Source organism: Eurosta solidaginis, chromosome 5, assembly GCF_040869045.1.
Source record: "Eurosta solidaginis isolate ZX-2024a chromosome 5, ASM4086904v1, whole genome shotgun sequence".
Classification (NCBI taxonomy): domain Eukaryota; kingdom Metazoa; phylum Arthropoda; class Insecta; order Diptera; family Tephritidae; genus Eurosta; species Eurosta solidaginis.
The window spans coordinates 179,404,655-179,419,908 of NC_090323.1; the positions used below are offsets into that span (position 1 = coordinate 179,404,655).

Genomic DNA, 15,254 nt, shown 5'->3' on the forward strand with positions numbered 1-15,254 from the left:
GAAAATTTGCAAATGTTACTCATACCACATGGCGTCCCGCCAAAAACGTCCATAAATATTTACTTACAGCAAGTGACTGTTATATGGTATGGTAAAAATTTAACAAAAATAAAGATTAAGAAAATAAAATATGAACTTAAAAAACCTTAAGATAATAGTAGCCATGAAAAGAAAGAAATTATAAGTTATGATATTCTTCTTCTTCCAAATAAAACATAAATAAAATCATATCTAGAGCAAGTATCTGCACACTGTCCTAAAATTTTCTTTGCTTTAGTTAGCTGATAAGTTGTATTCAGTTCTAAACGGCCACAGCTATTAATGCCGTCCACTGTTAAATAAAGATAATAACAAAATATGGCTTTTTGGTAAGATGATGCAAGTACAGTGTCGGGCGAAAATAAAACGCTAAATGCGTCTATTACCTATTGACGAAGAATATACACTAGTTATGGGTAAGTTGACTAAATATAAGTATTTAAATATTATTCGTGGAAAATTTGATTTTCGAGTTTTGAAAAGGCCCCTGTGGTATCTGTACAAGTAGGTGATGGTCTAAGTATTCGAAGGTATTCGAACTAATAAAACCAAAATAAACTAAGAGGGAGTTTGGCAAACCCTCCGGACGTATTTCTGGCATGAAAAGTTTCCCACACGGCCTACCGATTTGAGGGAAAAATTAAATAGCAGAAAACGTGAAATTCAAAGGGAAGCTTGGCATTAATCTCCATGGTTATATATAAAAAAAAGAAACGAAGTTAAGGCGCAATAACGTCCACAAAGAGTTTAGGCAGAGCTTGTCTGCCAATTTGCATCGTGCTTCTTTTAGTTTTTCCTAAAAATTTGCGGCACGGTACCTACATGCTTTCTCGTCGATTCCAAACCACAGCTGCAAGGCAGGTGAATTTTTTACTGAGAAGTTTTTCATGGCAAAAATACACTCCACGTGATTGCCAAATAACTAACAATAGGCGACACCGCTGAGAAAGACTTTCCTCTAAATGAAGAAACTTGTTTTGAAGCTCTTGATATTCCTTTGCCAAGGAATTGAATCTAAGATCTTCGGTGACGCTACCTCTACATTACGGCAGCCTCCACGATTATATATCTTGCCAAAATATTAATATTATTATAATTTTTTTGACACTTTTAAGGCTTTACTTAAAAACCACTTAACTTTTCGGAACGTGGATCGGAAGGGAAGTTCGGCCGAAATTTCCTCAGAGTTATGCAGCACTATATATTTACTACTTATTTTCTCCAACTTAATGTTCATTATCTTTTCTCCCCGAATATTCTCCCGCTTTCTCTTACTTTACTCTTATACCCCTCTCTCTTCTTCTCATTATCGCTTTTTCCTTCCGCCTTCTTCTTCCCCTTTGGCTTTCCTTATCACTCCTTCCCTCACTCTCCTTCACTTATCATTTCCATACCAAGCGACTGGGAGTCGAGAAAGCAAGGTGGCGAGTGGACGAATCAAAATGGAAAAAACCACCTAAACAGCTGAATGGTGGTGTGGTAGGGGACGGCTAGCGGTCTTTGTAGCAACGCAAATTGTCATGACGGCAACAGACTGAGTGTAGTGGAAGTGCACCTTAAAGGCAGATAGGTAGCCCCTTGTGCACACGCATTGGTTGGGCTGTTCTACTTTTGCTTAAGGGGCCATAGGGACAATGACCCTATCGTTACTATAGCGGTGTGAGGGGGAGTAAAGCATTATTATTATTATTTTTAGACCTCGATACACTAGGACCTTTAATGAGATGTATTGGCCTTGATCTTTCAGCATATTGATGTTAGTAGAGGCTTTTAATGTATTTTATTATATCTTCAGGCTTTTTGCTCCATATCACGAAGGGATTAAGAGTCACCGCACCTAAATGATAGAGTCTCCCCTTACCAGAATGACACATTCAAAAAGATTGTGAACCCGCGTTTCATCCTTCAACTCATAAAATTTACCCAATTGCGTGTCGAATACATTTAAAATATTTCAGTGATATAGTAAATTACACATACCCGTATAGTATCCAGTGAGAGTTGGCAGGTCCTCTCTGCTAAGGTTAGTGAGTTTACGTGATATTCTCGTTGCAGGCTGAACTGCTCTGTTTATCGATCATGTTTATGTTTTGGTTTCCCCTGTGTGTGCGGAAAATAACCGCCCCGTCGTCTAGTGAGGGTTTACCCGCTTAATGGCTGCTCCACTTCCAGTTAACCAGTTAGTAGAAGTAGTTTAATATATCTTAAAAAAACTAAAGAAGGCTCATCTGTGGAACTGAGGTGCTAGAAGTAAACTCATTCATTTAGTTATTTGGGAAAAATCTAAACAACGGTTCCCAAATTATTAAATAAATTATAAATTAAAATTGCTTCTAATAAATGTTTTCACACATTTAAACAATAAGGGTAATCCCCGCTTAAAAACTCATAAAAGTAAACTCATTCCTTTTATACGGCCTCAGTTATTATGCGTTCAAGAAATGAACCGCCTTTTGGCATCCCATTGAGGCATGATGTGATATTTCCCTAGTTATTGTCATCACATGTCAGCGCACTAAATTACTATGCTAGATATAACTGTTGTTCGTTGTATGTTATTGCACTATGCATTTCAGTGCTATATTTTTTTACGACCCTGTCAATACGAAAGGAATCTGAACTGGAAAATATATTTATAAAGGCAAATTATTTGGCAATGAACGCAAAGTTTGTAAAGTAAACAAAATTCGCATTTATTATTAAATTTTTTTTTTGGTCTATCGTTGCAATGCATTAAACAACAAAGCGAAAGGGAAAAGAAAAATTTTGGAACACAGTTTGAAAAACATTATGGCGAACATGAGCAAGACATAAAGAGAGCTAATTTGCTTTAATTTATATGTTGTTGACCTAATGGAAACATTGTTAAGTTTTACTCAGAAATTGTTAGTGATTTTGGACCAGAGTACATAATTTTTATTAATTTTCGAATAGAAGATTTTCGGCCGATGTATAAAAGACAACAACTGGACGTTTTTCTTATTCTTTTTACGCGTAACTTAGAAATTGATGGAATAAATTTTAATACTTATTCTACTTAAAATATAAATCAGCTCTCGACAGAAAGGATACGAGTACTAAGTAAGTAATATCTATACTTTTCCAATAAATACTCGAGTATTTAGTACTCGATAAATTATTCCAAGTACTGAGTAAAGTATCGATACTTTACCTCGATACACTACCAAGTTCCGGTGGTCTACATGCTTAAGGTCAACAGAGTTCAGTCCGTTAACACCATAACTACAGCATAAACTGAGATCGTCGACGATGCGGCAAAAGCTCCGCACTTGATTTAAGCCGAATTTTTGATTATGGTGGTATAGTGTTAACTACTTTGTACTCTTTACTTTAATTTTTAAAATAATTTTAATTGAGTTTTCGTGTTAACTTAAAATTTTGAATAACTTCAAAAAAAGAAAATTCTAATTAGTTTGAAAATATCTAAACTCAAAAATACCCAAAAATAAATTTTTATACTTAAAATCAAAATAAAAATTTTTTTAAAATATCAACTTGAATGTTGATATATTGGCGATCCTACCAATGATCCTACAACTTTAAAACGAACTTTAAACCAAACTTTAAAACTAAAATCAACTTGAATCATAGACGAATTTATTTTGCTTTTATGTGATTTCGCAATATATAGTAACGTGATGTAATTAAAGAAAACTGGGATCATTAATGTACATAACTATCCCTCCATATTTGTTATAATTAAAATAGCATAATGCAGTACGCGCTGAAGAATTAACTAAATAAAAATTTAATAAATAGCACTATTGAAATTCTTGTGCATATAATTTAACTATATTTGTGTTTCCTATACATTTGTGAACAAGAAGCAATACAACATAAAAATAAAGAAATAATGGATTCTACTACAAAAATTAAAGTTGCTGGATCTTCTGGAGTTTCTGATATTTTCTCACTCAAAATTCCTATTGTCGAAAATAAGTTTTCAAAATTACTTAATGAATTTCCGTCTATTACCTGTGAACCAGATTATACTAAAAAAGTTAAACACCATACGGTTCACAGGATAGAAACAAAAGGTATTTTACCATTTTCGAAACCCAGACGTCTTGATCCAATCAAACTTAAAATTGCTAAAGCTGAATTTGAATTTTTAGTTAAAACGGGTATATGCAGACCCTCAAATTCTCCTATTGCATCTCCACTTCATCTCGTTCCTAAAAAAGAACCAAATGATTGGAGACCTTGCGGAGACTATCGAAGACTTAATTTTATTACTACACCAGATCGGTATCCTTTACCACATATTCACGATTTAACAATTGATTTAAAAAACAAACAATTTTTTTCCAAAATTGATCTTGTGCGTGCATACCACCAAATTCCAATGGCAGAAGAAGACATTCATAAAACTGCAATATCTACCCCTTTTGGAATGTTTGAATTCGTAAGAATGCCTTTCGGTTTAAGAAACAGTGCTCAAACTTTCCAACGCTTTATTAATGAAGTATTTTCTGATTTCGATTTTGTATTTACATACATTGATGACATTCTTATTGCCAGTGATAATGAAGATCAACATATAAATCATCTAAAATCAGTTTTCAAAAGACTTGAAGAATATAATTTAAATATCAAACCTTCAAAATGTACTCTCGGTGTAAAAAAATAAAATAAAATTACGAAATTTCAGGCGAAGGTATTAAACCATCTTTAGGTAGAATTGAAATCATAACAAATTTTGAAAAACCAATTTCTATAAATAAATTACAAAAATTTTTAGGTATGATAAATTACTATCACAGATATATTAAAATGTTAGCAACAGAACTTAGTCCTCTGCATGAAATGTTAACACATGCAATTAAAAACAAACTCAAACAATTAAATTGGACAAATGAAACCACAACAGCTTTCGAAATTGTTAAAAAACTTTTTGCTAAAAATACCTTACTTACACATTTCGACAAAAATGGTACTTTATCATTAGCAGAAGATGCATCAAATGTTGCTATTGGAGCGGTTCTTCAACAAACTAGCAATAATATATTAGAACCTTTAGCTTATTTTTCAAGAAAATTAACTACAACAGAAACTAAATATTCAACATTTGATCGTGAACTTTTGGCAATTTATAATTCAATTAAACATTTTAAACATTTTCTTGAAGGTAGAACTTTTACAATTTATACTGATCATAAACCTTTAATTCATGTTCTAAATTCTAAAGAAGATAGATCTCCTCGTCAACTACGTCATCTTGAATATATTGCTCAATTTACAAATGATATTCAATATACACGTGGAAAAGACAACATAGTTGCCGACACACTTTCCCGTATTCCAGAAATAAATGCAATTTCAACTCAAGATATAACTTTAGAAACTTTATATAAAGAACAACAAACTGATACATTTTTACAAAAAAACATTTCTGATCCAAATTCTAAAAATAATTTAAAAGAAATTCATATTCCAGTTATTAATTTAAACATATGGTGTGATGTTTCTCTACGACCTTATGTTCCACATTTTATGAGAAGAATTATATTCGACAAAATTCACTCATTATCTCATCCAAGTATAAGAACAACTAGAAAATTAATTCAAAATAAATATTTTTGGCCTAACATGCGTAAAGAAATTAACGATTGGACTTCATCTTGTATCAATTGTCAAAAGTTTCAAGACATACTAAATCTCCTATCCAAAAAATTCAAATACCATCAGGCCGTTTTGAACATATTCATATGGATATTGTTGGACCTCTTCCAGTTTCGAATGGAAATTGTTATATTTTAACAATTATTGACAGATTTTCACGTTGGCCTGAAGCTTATCCGCTTAAAGATATTTCAACAAATACTATAGTAAAAACTTTTATTCAAAATTATATACCACGATTTGGTATACCATTAAATATTACAGTAGATCAAGGTTCACAATTCACCTCAAAATTTTTTACAGAATTAACTAAACTTTTATGTTCTCATAAAATTCATACATCTCCTTACCATCCCCAAGCAAATGGCATGATAGAGAGATTTCATCGAACTTTAAAAGCAGCAACTATAGCATCGAACGACTCGGTTCATTGGTCTGACATTTTACCATTCATTCTACTTGGTTTACGAACTTCTATTAAAGAAGATTTAAAATGTTCATCTGCTGAACTTGTTTATGGCCAAACACTTAGAATACCTAGTGAATTAATTATTTCAAATAGTAATAAAGAACATGATTTTTCTAATGACGCTCTTCATAAAATAAGAGAATATTTTTCGCTTGTTCGTTCTAAAGTTTTTCATCATAACAAAGAAAATTTTTTCGTTCCTAAACAATTAGAAAATTGTGAGTATGTTTTTGTTAAAGTTCTTCGTAAATATAATTTAGAATCACCTTATGAAGGACCTTTTAAAGTTATCTCTAAGAAACATAAAACATTTACAATTCAATACAAAAATACTATTAAAAATATTTCAATTGATTTACTTAAACCAGCAAACATACTTATTAACACTAATTTAAATACAAATACATTAAACAACAAAAAACAAAAAAAGGTTATATTTAATATTAATTAATAATTTGTTTGTTTCAAATTTTCTTGGAGGGGGAGTAAATATAGTGTTAACTACTTTGTACTCTTTACTTTAATTTTTAAAATAATTTTAATTGAGTTTTCGTGTTAACTTAAAATTTTGAATAACTTCAAAAAAAGAAAATTCTAATTAGTTTGAAAATATCTAAACTCAAAAATACCCAAAAATAAATTTTTATACTTAAAATCAAAATAAAAATTTTTTTAAAATATCAACTTGAATGTTGATATAGGTGGTAAAAGGCAAGTACGTGTTTTTTTGTCCAGAATCACTACATAATTACTTAATTGGCGCTTAAAAATTTAAACCGTTATGGCCAGTCGCTTCTCCTCTCTGCTAACCGGCGCCAATTGGTCACACCAAAGGAGTTTGAATCGTTTTCCACCTGGTCCTTCCAGCGGAGTGGGGGCCGCCCTCTACCTCAGCTTCCATAGGCGGGTTCCGATAGACACACTTTCTTGGCCGGAGTGTCATCTTTCATTCGCACAACATGCCCCAGCCAGCGCAGCGGCTGCGTTTTAATTTGCTGGACAATCTTGATGTCTGCGTATAGCTCGTACAGCACATCGTTAAATCTTCTTCGGTATTCGCCATCCCCAACGCGTAGAGGTCCATAAATCTTTCGAAGAACTTCTCTAACGAACACTCCCAAAGCCGCTTCATCTGCTGTTGTCATGGTTCATGATTCTGCCCCATATAGCTGGACGGGTACGATAAGTGACTTGTAGAGTATGATTTTCGTTCTCCGAGAGAGGACTTTTCTTTTCAATTGCCTATCTAGTCCAAAGTAGCATTTATTGGCAAGATTGATTCTTCGCTGGATTTAAGTGCTGATGTTGTTGTTGTGTTGATGCTGGTTCCCATATAAACGAAGTCTTTTACTATTACGAAATTATGGCTGCCAACAGCAGCGTGGTTGCCAAGGCGCATATGCGCTGATTTTTTGCTCGATGACAGCAGGTACAACGTTTAGTCCTCATTCACCTTCAGACCCATCTTTACCGCTTCTTTTTCCAATTTGGAGTAAGCAGAACTAACGGTGCGGGCGTTTAGGCCGATGATATCAATGTCATCAGCATACGCCAGTAATTGCACGCTTTTATAGAATATTATTCCAGAGCGGTTAAGTTCTGCAGCTATTATAATTTTCTCCAGCATAAAATTAAAGAAATCGCACGATAGGGGGTCACCCTGTCTGAAATCTCTAGTTTCGAACGGCTCGGAGAGGTCCTTCTCAATTCTGACTGAGTTGATGTTGTTGCTCAACGTCATTTTGCACAGTCGTATAAGTTTTGCGGGGAAACCAAATTCAGACATAACGGCACATAACCAGCTCCTTTTCGTGCTGTCTAAGGCGGCTTTAAAGTCGACGAAGAGGTGATGTGTGTCGATTCTTTTTTCACGGGTTTTTTCCAAGATTTGGCGCATTTTGATCGATGGTAGAATTACCAGGTCTAAAGCGGCACTGAAAAGATCCAATCAGTTGATTCACGGTGGGCTTCAATCTTTCGCACAATACACTTGACAGGAACTTATATGCGATACTAAGAAGGCTGATTCCACGATAGTTGGTGCAATTTGCAGTATCCCCCTTCTTGTGGACTGGGCAAAGAACATATAGATTCCAATCGTCGGGCATGCAATCGTCCGCCCATATTTTGCGAAGAAGCTGATGCATGCGCCTTACCAACCCCTCGCCGCCGTTCTTCAATAGCTACGCAGGCAATCAGTCAGCGCCCACGGCCTTGTCGCTTTTAAATCTGGTTATTGCCATTATGGCTTCATCATAATCAAGGGGGGGGGGGGGGGGGGAGGCATTTGTTCCATCATCGTCGATTGCGGGATCGGGTTCGTCATCTCTGTGCAGTAAATCGTTGTCTCCATTTAGCAGGGCAGAGAAATGTTCCCTCCACAATCTAAGTACTCTCTGGACATCAGTTATAAGGTCGCTGTTTTCGTTCTTACAGGAGTTTTCCCTGGTCCTAAAACCTTCCGTCTGTCGCCGAATTTTTTGTAACATTTTCGGACGTTATTCCTGGTGGCTAGCAGCTCAAGCTCCTCGCACTCACGCCTTTCTGCCTCTGTTTTTTTCTTTCTGAAAAGGAGTCCCGCTTCCCTTCTTAACTTACGGTAGCCTTCACACTCTCCTCTTGTTGCGTTCGATTTTAACGTAGCCCCGTAGTCTTTTCTTTCGTTTGCAACGCGGCATTCTTCATCATACCAGTTGTCTTTCCGTGGACATCGGTAACCAATTTTCTCCTCGGCGGCAGTACGAAGTGCTTTGGAGATATGCTCCCACTGCTCCTGTATTCCTTCAGGCTGAGTTTTGCTCTCAAAGAGCAGGTGTGAGAGTAGAATTGCGAAATCATTGGCAGTCTGTTGCGATTGCAGCCTTTCGACGCCTAGCTTTCCTTGTGTTTTTTGTTCCTTGGTTTTAGCAGCGCTGAGGCGAGTGCTTATTTTGGCTGCGACAAGATAAGGGTCCGTGTCGATTTTAGGTCCTAGGATCGTGCGCACATCTAAAAGACTAGTGGCATGCCGTCCGTCTATCACAACGTGATCGATCTGATTGCGAGTATTTCGATCAATGAATGAATGAATTAATGTTTCGAGCACCGGCAAAGTCAATCAGCCTCAGTCCATTAGGAGAAGTTTCATTTTGTATTATTATTATTATTATTATCAATTGATCTGGAAACAATGCGACATTTGTGCAGATCTATTGTGCAAGACCTTTCAGCCTAATTTTGTATCTGGAGGCTCTTGATGTATCTAAATACCTCTTCAGGCATTTTACTCCATATCACATAGGGATTAAGAGTCCCACCACCTAGATGGGAGAGTATCTGCCTAGCTAGAGCGATGCATTCGCAGAGAATGTGAACCGGCGTTTAATCATCCAGCTCCCAGAAACGACAAATTTGGGAATCAGATAGATTTAATTTACTTAGGTGATATCGTAGACCGAAGTATGCCGTGTAGTAACCAGTAAGAGTTCTTAGGTCCTCCCTGCTTAGGTTAATGAGTTTGGCTGATACTTTCGTTGCCGAAAGTATAAACAGTTTGGCCTGCCTTTGCCCTGGGCAATCAATCCAGTGACTTCTGAATTGTTTAGTTTCCCAGTTACTTATAATTTCCCTGGTGTATGCTTTTGTGAGTCCACAAAAGGGCTCTGGACCATAGAATGCTGATGTAGCACACTGCATGTTCATTACCTCCATGTCCCTGATGTTCGGGAACCCATCCCAAGAAAACCTTGTTTTTCTCTCCCAGGGCATTAAGGATTTCAGTGCATTCATCCACCAGCTTAGATGTAACTATGTAGGATTGCAAGGCACGCAGTGCCGCCTGGCTGTCCGACATAATGTAGATGCTCTTCGATGTTGAGCCGCTCCGCAGACATTCTCTATCACAGACCTCTATTGCATGAATTTCTGCCTGAAATATGGTGGATTAACATCCCATTGGTATCGATTTTTCGAAGTTCGTCCCATAGATGACAGTGGGTCCTGTCCACAATGGACACTCCAAAGTTCCGTGAGATTCTGAGCTTAGGGGACATTACGTCACGCAGTTGTAATGAGGGATTACCTATGAATTTTTTTATTACTTTCATATGCCCTACAATATTTCCTTCCTTCAACTCAGAAATATTTGGAAGTCTTAGTGAACCTAGTGTTGCCTCTCATCGCACCCGTTATGCCAACGCAAACTAATCGATGCAGTTTGCTTAGTTTAGCCATTGCCTTTCTTTGCGTGGCCTTCTGCCACCAAACTAGAGAAGCATAGGTGACTATTGGCCTTGCGACAGTATAAAATGTCCAATATACCATTTTTGGACAAATCTCCCATGTTTTGTCGTAGAGACGAGTACAGGCGAAGAAAGCTCTTGTTGTGTTTAGGATAGCATCCAAATGAGCATTCCACGTGAGGCTTATCTCCAGTGTGACCTCTGGATATTTAGCCTCCATTGAGAATTGTATTTTTGTGGTGTAAGCTGAGCTTTCCAACTGTAAGGCCAAAAACACCTTCTTTACCCACCCCGGCGCTAAAGTCGCCAAGCACGACTTTATATCATGGCGGGGGCAGCGCTCGTATGTGCGTTCTAACTGTTCATAAAATGCGTCTTTCACCTCATCGTCTTTGTCGGCGCTTGGGCGCAGATGAATGATATATTAAAAAAATTTTGCTTTTATTCGGATGGCGGTGAAACGTTAATCCACAGTCGTGAACGTCAATACTTGGCAACAAAGTCTCTCTCGCACCACGAATTCGACGCCGAAACTGCGCTTATTTGTACGACCACTCCAATAGATGGCAACATTTTTAATTTTTTTTCCTCCTTGCTTCATCCAACGCATTTCTTGGATGGCGGTGATGTTAGAATTTGCTTTGACGAGGACATCAACCAGCCGGGCGTCTGCACCAATACCATTCAGGGAGCGGACGTTCCAGGTGCATGCCCTCAATTCATTGTCCTTCAAACGTTTGCCATAGTCGTCATCAATAGACAGTGTTCTTTTTATCCGAGGATTGTTGTTGCTTTTCATTGGAGTATGGTTTGACTTGGCGGGTTCCAAGCCCAGCGCACAACCCGCTCAGCGGGGGTTAAAATATTACTTACATGTTTAAATAGCGAGCCGCTTGCTGCAAGACAGCCGCCCGCTTGCAGCCGCACCTAGTGGCGAACAGACGCTGCCGTTAGGACATCCCCCGGCTAGCCCTTAAACCGATAATTCAGAGTGGCCTAGCCAGGTTGTCGCCTTCTCACTTTAGCTCACCACTAAACGGATGTTTAGTGGGTACCAACAGAATACTTGGCCGCAAGCGACCGGAAGTAGTGAGCTGCTTGAACCGCATGCAAAAAAATCGTTCTGGCCATTCTCAGGTGAATGGCGGTCAGAAGCTTTCCCCACTTTCGTGGACTTCTACACACGGCTCCGTCCTCCCAGAAACACTACCCTCAACAAAATAACGAAAAGCTGCTAACTCCATAAAATTTCAATACGTTTAAACTTCTCAAGCAATAGAGCTTTTTCGTTCTTCTATGAAACTTTAGTGGATAGAGTTAGCAGCTTTTACAGCATCGTTGACGATATATTGGTATTGAAAATGCTCGAAATCAAATTATATCCACGCCCATTTTGGGGAATAGAAAAAGGAACAATGCTTTAACAAACACTGTTGAAGTGGGGGAAATTGAAGAATGGATAAAGAAAAGTTACGAGGTACAATATAAGTTTATTATAATTTTGTAAAACAGTAGTGCCGTAAATCAAAATCTATTGATATCTTTTTGCAATTTGACGGAAATGTGGTCATTGGTATTATATATAAATCCGATCAAAAGTGGATAAGGACCACGCCTACTTTGAAAAAAGGGGCTTATAGTTTTAGTACTAAGAAATTTCCAATACAAATATATATATATATATGTATATATATATATATTTGGTACATAACAATACTTGCAGTAAAGACATGGCAGTACAAAGTCCAAAAGCTAAAAAAAAAATTTAATTGTTATGATCCCCTTATAGTTAGCTAATTTCTCCCAAAATCGTTTAGTGCCATGAATAAAAGACTTGACGCGATTTACCTCCGAGGAGATCTAGACCGAGCTTCTCCTACAATTTGCGTTGTGCTATTTTTTATTTTTCTTACAAATTGAAGGGACAATACTTGCATTTTTTATGCCGGTTCCTGACGGAATATGCAAGGAAGATGAATTTTCGCTGAGAAGCTTTCATGGGAGAAATATACTCGTCATTCTTGCGAAACCACTATCGAAGGGCGACCCCGTTAAGAAAAACTTTTCTCTGACTTAAAAATATTTTTTTAAATGCCATAAGTCGACTAAAATTTTTTTAAATCATTTAATGTGCTAGAAGTTTCCTTAAAATAAATGCAAGAGTACACAATTAGGTATATAGTGTTCGGTTTCGTCCAAACTTTAACTTCCTTAGTTGTTTTCTACTAAATTCCAAACATAACATCTCATTAAAAAAAAAATTGTTCACTTTTAATAAAACTTCCGAAGTACTCAGTTGGATCGAACATAATCAACACTTTTTACTGAGTATGAGTACGAGCATTGATACATTGATCCGAGTATTTTATATGAGTACCGGTATCGATACTTTTTTTTTTAAGTTCTATCACTAGACAGGAGTGGAGGAACAAGTTTAGAAATGTATCCCTTCTCTTCTTTTTAACGACAAGACATTGACTTAGATGGGTGAGCGAGAATTAGTAAGCAGATTTGAAGAGACACATTTCAAGGTGGGGTGCTCTTATCTCTGCTATGGCGCACTATAAAGTATATTATTGCAAAACAAGACACAAATATTGTTGAGATTGTGGCATACGCTGACGATGTTGCGATCCTGATTTTGGGTCCATATCCTACAATGATGAGTGAAATCATGGAAAGAACGTTTGCCACACTAAATGGGCACAGAGATGTAGCACAAGGTTAAATTAGGGAAACGCATATATACCACTCATTATGTGGAAGAAAGAACCACCAACTTTTGATTTGCCAAGACTAAAAATCCAGTAGGAAATTTTTTCAATTAGTACAAAATATGTACTAAACTACAAAGCGTGCTTCGAAGCACTGGTAGGGATTGCCTGCATTGTTTAGAAACGCCTGCAAAGCGATGCTCGGTAAGAAATTGAACATCACGTATAGATCGTTAGTGTGGTGGGGAGCTCTTATTAGGAACTTAAATTTCACTACCATACAGAAAATACAGCGCACTGCGTGTGCTAGTGCCACCGAAGTTTGCCGCACTTGCAACAAGGCGGCTTTAAATGCCATCTCAAACATGCTTCACAAAGTAAAAATAAAAAAAATTAATAAATGTAAGGCGCGATAAACTCCGAAGAGATTTTAGGCCGAGCTTGTCTTCCAGTTTGCGTCGTCCTCCTCTTGATTTTTCCCACAAATTATCGGGACGGGGCCTAAATGCTTTATGCCGACTCCGAACGACATCTGCAAGCCAGATGAGTTTTCACTGAGAGCTTTTCATGGCAGAAATACAAATTTTCTTCTAATTGAAAAAACTTGTTTCTAAAATTTTTACGTTGCTTTGCCCGGCGCGTGAACCCTGGAGCTCTGTGGATGGCAGAGCACGTTACCATCACATCACGGTGTCCGCTACACACAGACATGCATATATTATGTACGCCCGAACAAACCACGGTTAGGTGAGAATGGGTTGAACTGGCCGGTCCATGATGACCACGCATATATTGAATTCATCCATAGTGACACAAAAAGTCTGTTTTAATACAAAGCTGAAAACCCTTATCAAAAAGCATGACATATGTTATACAAAAACTACGTCCTTGGCAAATACTAGAAGCTTTCTAGGTCTTAAGCCACTTGCTGCTTTTAGATCTAACAGCCGTGTCACCCTTAATAGCTGGAGTTTCACCCTGGCAAGCGCAAATCACAAGAACAAAATGTGCTCGATAATTTCTTCCTCCAATCCGCACTTTTTATATCTGCTATCTCTGACCAAGCCTAATTTAAAGGCATGTGATGCCAGAAGGAAGTATTCAGTCAGAATACCCGTCATGAATTTACAGTTCTCTTTTTAAACGCTTTTATTCAGCTTGACTCTGTGTAGCGAGCGAACATAATTTTGTAATTAACATTTTAATTAACTTCCTGATAAGCTAAAGCTTTAAACTTGGAATATAGTTCAGAACCCGATGACAATGCAATAATAAGAAAAAACTCCGATAGGTGGCGCATGGATGGAAATATTTCAAAAAATCTTATGTGTGGTCGATTTGGCTCATACCTGGACAAATATTACTAAAACTTGAAAATAAAATACTAATAAAAAAAATTTTTAATTATTTTCTAGCTTTTAATATTATTATTACTTCATGTAAGTATTGTTTTCAATAAAACCGTTTAACTTACATTTTTTATACCCAGCTGTATTTGTACACAGGTTATCATAACTTTGATTGGATAACGGTTGGTTGTACAGGTATAAAGGAATCGAGATAGATATAGACTTCCATATATCAAAAGCATCAGTATCGGAAAACAATTTGATTGAGCCGTCCGTCCGTCTGTCCGTTTGTACGATAACTTGAGTAAATATTGAGATATATTCACCAAATTTGGTACACGAGCTACTCTGGACACAGAATAGATTGGTATTGAAAATGAGCGAAATCGGATGATAACCACGCCCACTTTTTACATATATAAAATTTTGGAAAACACAAAAAACCTGATTATTTAGTAAATAATACACCTAGAATGTTGAAATTTTACGTGTGGATTTGAGACTCTTGATAAAAGTTTTAAAAATTTGTTTAAAATGGGCGTGGTAGCGCCCGCTTGTGATAAAATCTATTTTACAAATATTATTAATCATAAATCAAAAACCGTTAAACCTATCGTAACAAAATTCGGCAGAGGGTTGCCTTCACTATAAGGAATACTTTGAAGAAAAACTAAAGAAATCTGTTAAGGACCACGCCCACTTTTGTATAAAAGATTTTCAAAAGCGTCGTGGACCAATAAAATAACCTATAACTTTGCAAAAAATAGCTTTATATCAATGGTATTGCATTTCCCAAGTGGATTTATAACAATAAATAGGA

At 36.7% G+C, this 15,254-nt stretch overlaps 1 pseudogene; it reads right to left on the minus strand.

Moving 5' to 3' along the window:
- Positions 1–3,736: 3,736 nt before the first annotated feature.
- On the minus strand, positions 3,737–10,591 carry LOC137254339 (uncharacterized; annotated as a pseudogene).
- Positions 10,592–15,254: the final 4,663 nt, after the last annotated feature.